This window comes from Oculina patagonica, chromosome 6 (genome assembly GCF_052425735.1).
Source record: "Oculina patagonica isolate OP01 chromosome 6, crgOcupat, whole genome shotgun sequence".
In the NCBI taxonomy this organism is placed as follows: domain Eukaryota; kingdom Metazoa; phylum Cnidaria; class Anthozoa; order Scleractinia; family Oculinidae; genus Oculina; species Oculina patagonica.
Window position 1 is genome coordinate 1,681,677 of NC_135763.1, and position 6,000 is coordinate 1,687,676.

A 6,000-nucleotide genomic window follows, 5' to 3' on the forward strand; every position below is an offset into this window, starting at 1 on the left:
AATTTATCTTATTTTTTCAGAAGGTCTTTGGATACACTACAGTTTCCAAGATCAAGTATGTGGCCACAGATGAGACAGGAAAGGCAATGAAAAAAACCTCTTCATAGAGGTAAGTTAAAAGTTTAGCACTCTTGTCTGATATTATCGCTAAATTTATTTTTTGCGTGCCTGAACAACAACAAGGTAAAGCATATTTCAGAATATATAACTAAAGGTCTACTGACAGAAATTCAAAACGTCAACAAAAACCCAGCTTTCTTTTTTGCGTTATTTATTTGTAAGATTCTGAGAATCGTCAGCATTTTCAGTCAGCTAATAAATTTCACCATTCATAATGGATAGTGGACAAACTTTGCTGGACGAAAGTCATTTTTGCTATTTCCTTTTTTTCAGAAGATCTTTTTATACCGTTATCACGTTTAAGTATGTCACGGTGGCCACAAAGAGTCTGGCGGGCAATGAAAAATACTTGCTTCGTATAGGTGAGTAAAGGCACTTTTGTATATAATTACTTAATAGATTAAATTCATCTCAAAATCAAAGAGCAGGACTATTTTTAACACTTTTACTTGTCTAAACAATAACACACGATAAAGCTGATTTCGGAATAGTATTAAACTAAAAGCTTTACAGAAATTGCAAGCACAGCAAAACTCAATCTTACTTCTCTTTTTCTGGGCGTCATTTATTCGCATGGTTCTCAAACCTCGCCAGCATTTCACATAGGTAGCCGACAAATTCTGGTGGACAATAGACATTTCTACATTTCTTTCATTTTTCAGAAGATCTTTGGATACAGTTACCAAGTTCAAGTATGTGGCTACAGATATGACAGGAAAGGCAATGAAAAATGTAAGTTAGGAGTTTATTAGAACTCTTGTCTTCGACTAGATTTTATTTTGAGAGTTTAAAAATAACTCAGTAAAGCTAATCTAAGAATACTAACTTCTTCTGCCTCGCAGTTATTTTTCATGTGGTTCTCTGAATCGTTCGTCAGCCTTTTAAACTCTTGATCAGCAACTGTACTGAACCATTGATAATTGTTAGCGGACACATTTTTGATGGATATTAGACATTCTTTTACTTTCTTAGGAAATCTTTGGATACAGTTGCCAAGTTCAAGAATGTGGCAAGGAAATGAGAAGCTGGATGTGACCATCACGAAGGTAAATAAGAAGCTGAATTTAGAACTCTTGTTTTATATAATTCCAGAGAAGATTTAATTTTATCTTGCAACTATTAACCCATAACATGCTAAGTCCGGATTCCGGGTTTTGGTAAAATGGTCATTTAACCACTTATGACGTCAAGAGTTTGGATAGATCTTTCCACAGGACTTTCCGTCTTGAATTTTGACTGTATACCGACAAAGCTAACCGAAAAAACCCTGATAAATTTTTGGTGTTAAATTGGCGCTAAAACAGGTCAATATACCCGTACTTGATCATGGTCTCTTTTCCAGAGTTTTCAATTGATTTAGATCAAAACTTTTCGGGTCAGTAGAGTGGGTGTACAGAGTAAAAGATAGAGAGAATAAGAAAGCAGAGAAAAAAGAAAAGGAAAGGAGCGAGGAAAAAATCGGAACGGTTCCGCAAAAAAGTCGAAATTTTGCCTTACGCGCATACACCAAAGCAAAATGTTATAAATTACTGCATGGAAACTTCATCAAGAACTTACATACTTTCGTGTAATATAGTGCATTTTTTGAACAGTTCAGAGAAATTTAGGACCGTAGAGCCGGTGAAAACAATTTTTTAAAGTGATTTCAGCATATTAAGGGTTAAACATAATTACAGTTTCTAAAAATAAAGAAAATACGTACATATGTCTCTAATCAACAACTCGGTAAAAAATCATCTCAGAACAACTTGGGCTCTACCGTAATTCAAAGCGCCAGTAAAAATCAGATATTCCTTCTCTAGAAATGCGTCGCGTAGCTCTCAGAATCGTTAGCATTTCAGCTACCTATCTGCGCCATTTTAATTGGTAGCCGACAATATTTGATGGACAATAGACATTTCTTTCTTTTTTCAGAAAATCTTTGGGGACAATTACTAAGTGCAAGACTTATGCTCAGGTAACAACTCGTTTTTGTAAAATCCTGGATCAATGCTAAAACAAGCTAAGCTAAGAACGTAATCCCAAGCTGGGTGGCGGGTTTCGTGCGTTTCACTTGGTACTTGTCAAGCGGGGATTACATATTGTCTGTCTAGTCGTTGCATCCAATTATCTAAAAGAAATGAATGATCTTTGTTTTTTGGAGAACGGGTTGTAAATACATTGTAAGTACATTGTGGGATTCCAACCCACAAACTTCAGGTTGTATAGTTCTACTGCTCTACCATCTGAGCCACAGAGCCATGATGGAAATAGAGCGTGAGTGATTCCCAGTTGTTTCACTCAGAAATATGCCTGGAGATGGTTCTAAACTAAAAAGAAAAACAGATGGGGTTCGAACCCACGAACTACAGGTCCACTGCTCTACCATATAAGCTACAGTGCCATGATGGGAATAGAGCGTGAGTGATTCCTAGTTTATTCACTCAGAAATATGCCTGAGGATAATTCTAAATAAAAATGCACAGTAAATCCTGACCACATCAAAAAAATCCGTCGCTTTGGTGGGATTTGAACCCACCTTGACCTTCGGGTTTCAGGTTTACTGCTCTACCATCTAAGCTACAGCGCTACGATGGGAAAAGCGCACGAGTGAATCCTTTTCGATGCACTCATTTGTATGCCATAGAATGGTTATAAACTTAAATACACTGTAAAATCTGACCACTGAAAAGAAAGCGACTTAGGTGGGGTTAAAAGACGTTTGATAGCTCTATTAATAAACAATTATTCCACTCGCGCTTGTTGGATGTGAAACGACCATAGTCGGTCATCTCATATTCAAGAGATTGCGCTTTTGTGGAATAATTGTTAAGGATACTAACTTGTTAGTTATGAATTACATCAGACAGGAAAAAGACCGTGGCTGCCCGCCAGTTGCCATTTTAAGAATGTGGCAAGGAAATGAGAAGCTGAATGTGAGCATTATTAAGGTAGCTAAGAACTGAAGCCGAATTTAAAACCATTGTTTTATAAAATTTCCGAGCAAATTATCTTGCGACTTTTAAACATGATTACAGATTCTAAAAAGAAAATATGTATATATGTCTTTAAAGAACAACTCGATAAAAAATCACCTCAGAACAACTTGGCCTCTACCGTTATTCAAAGCTCAAGGTAAATACCAGATATTCTTTCTCTAGAAAGGCGTCGCGTAGCACTCAGAATCGTTAGCATTTCAGATACCGATCTGCGCCATTTTAATTGGTAGCCGACAATTTTTGATGGACAAATAGGCATTTCTCTCTTTTTTCAGAAAATCTTTGGAGACAGTCACCAAGTGCAAGACTGATGCTCAGGTAACAACTCGTTTTTGTAAAATCCTGGATCAATGCCAAAACAAGCTAAGCTAAGAACGTAATCCCAAGCTGGGTGAAGGGTTTCGTGCGTTCCACTTGGTGCTTGTCTACCTGCACGCTCCCGAGGAGGTTGCAGTTAATGGGGGCAAGCTGCTATGCCACCTTCTGGAATTCCACCCTTTGTGATTGCACGTGGGTGCGCGAGTCAGGTCTACGAGTCAACTCAGATCTGGGTAGCAGAGTGGTGGTTAAGGCTGATAATTATTTTTCAGTTGGTGGCAGTGACCATTGCAGCCACTCACCGGCTGTAACCTCCAGAGGACTGCCTGTAGTTTAAGCCGGGATTACATATTGTCTGTCTAGTCGTTGCATCCAATTATCTAAACGAAATGAATGATCTGGGTTTTTTGAGAACGGGTTGTAAATATATTGTAAGTACATTGTGGGATTCAAACCCACAAGCTTCAGGTTATAAGTCCACTGCTCTACCATCTAAGCTACAGAGCTATGATGGGAATAGAGCGTGAGTGATTTCCAGTTGATTCACTCAGAAATATGCCTGTAGATGATTCTAAAATAAAATTAAAAACAGATGGGGTTCGAACCCACGAACTACAGGTTCACTGCTCTACCATCTGAGCTACAGTGCCATGATGGGAATAGAGCGTGAGTGATTCCCAGTTGTTTCACTCATTTATATACCTGAGGATAATTCTAAATTAAAATACACAATTAATCCTGACCGCTTAAAAAAAATCAGTCGCTTAGCTGGTATTCGAACCCACACCACATCAGGTTTACTGCTCTACCATCTAAGCTACAGCGCTACGATGGGAAAAGTGCATGAGTGAATCTCATTCGATTCACTCATTTGTATGCCATAGAATGGTTATAAACTTAAATACACTGTAAAATCTGACCATTGACAAGAAAGCGACCTTAGGTGGGGTTTAAAGGCGTTTGATCACTCTATTAATAAACAATTATATATTCCACTCGCGCTTCTTGGATGTGAAACGACCATAGTCGGTCATCTCACATTCAAGAGTTTGCGCGTTTGTGGAATAATTGTTAAGGATACTAACTTGTTAGTTATGAATTACATCAGACAGGAAAAAGACCGTGGCTGCCCGCCAAACTGTTATGAAGGGTAAAGTATAAATGTATAAATGACTATGTAGTGTGATTGTAAGTTCATTGTGGGATTCCAACCCACAAGCTTCAGGTTGTAGGTCCACTGCTCTACCATCTAAGCTACAGTGCTATGATGGGAATAGAGCGTGAGTGATTCCCAGTTGATTCACTCAATATGCCTGGAGATGATTAAAAACTAAAAAGAAAAAAAAACAGATGGTGTTCGAATCCACGAACTACAGGTCCACTGCTCTACCATCTAAGCTACAAAGCCATGATGGGAATAGAGCGTGAGTGATTTTCAGTTGATTCACTCATTTATATGCCTGAGGATAAGTCTAAATTAAAATACACAGTAAATCCTGACCACTTAACAAAAATCAGTCGCTTTGGTGAGATTCGAACTCACGACCTTCGGGTTACAGGTTTACTGCTCTACCATCTGAGCTACAGCGCTACGATGGGAAAAGCGCATGAGCGATTCCCATTCGATTCACTCATTTGTATGCCATAGGTTGATTATAAAAACTAAAATACACTGTAAATTCTGACCACTGAAAAGAAAGCGACTAAGGTGGGGTCCGAAGGCGTTTGGTCGCTCTATAAAAACAATTATTCCACTCGCGCTTGTTGGATGGAAACGACCATAGTCGGCCATCTCATATTCAAGAGTTTGCGAGTTTGTGGAATAATTGTTAAGTTTACTAACTTGTCAGTTATGAATTACATTAGACTGGAAAAAGACCGTGGCTGCCCGCCAAACTGTTATGAAGGGTAAAGTATGAATGTAAATGACTAAGTAGCTTGACTGAGGTTGTTATTTTGGGTTTTTCTCCAACATTTTCAAATTCTAATTCGATCTAGACAGAGGACCCGCATGAAAACCAGCTACGGCTGATGTGGCTTCCTCTCTAAATATTGCGCCCTTTATTTCTTCCGTCTGACCTCATGGAACAGAGCCAGTGCCAGAGTGACTGCCATGCGAGTGCTTGTGAAGACATGACTCCCCTGCCAGTGCAAGTGCAGGAAACCTGAGCGTGTGCCTGTGTCCATTTGGTCAGAGAACGAACTGGCTTTATGTCAGTTGGACTGAAGTATCAAAATTAGAATGCAAAATACTCGATATATATATATGGCTAAAAAACAGTAAGATCAGATCAAAGGGTTGTACTTTCAGTGGAAGAGAAAGGTTGGGATTCGAACCCATAACCATCAAGTTACAGGATTATTGTTCCATTTCATTCACTCATTTATATTACTGAAGATGATTCTAAACTAAAACACTGCAGTGACCACTGAAAAATGTTCAGTGGCTTAGGTGGGATTCTAACCCACGACATTTTGGTTACAGGTCCACTGCTCTACCATCTGAGCTACAGAGTCATGATGGGAATAGAGCGTGAGTGATTCCCAGAGTCATTCATTGATGATTTAAATATACCTGATGATT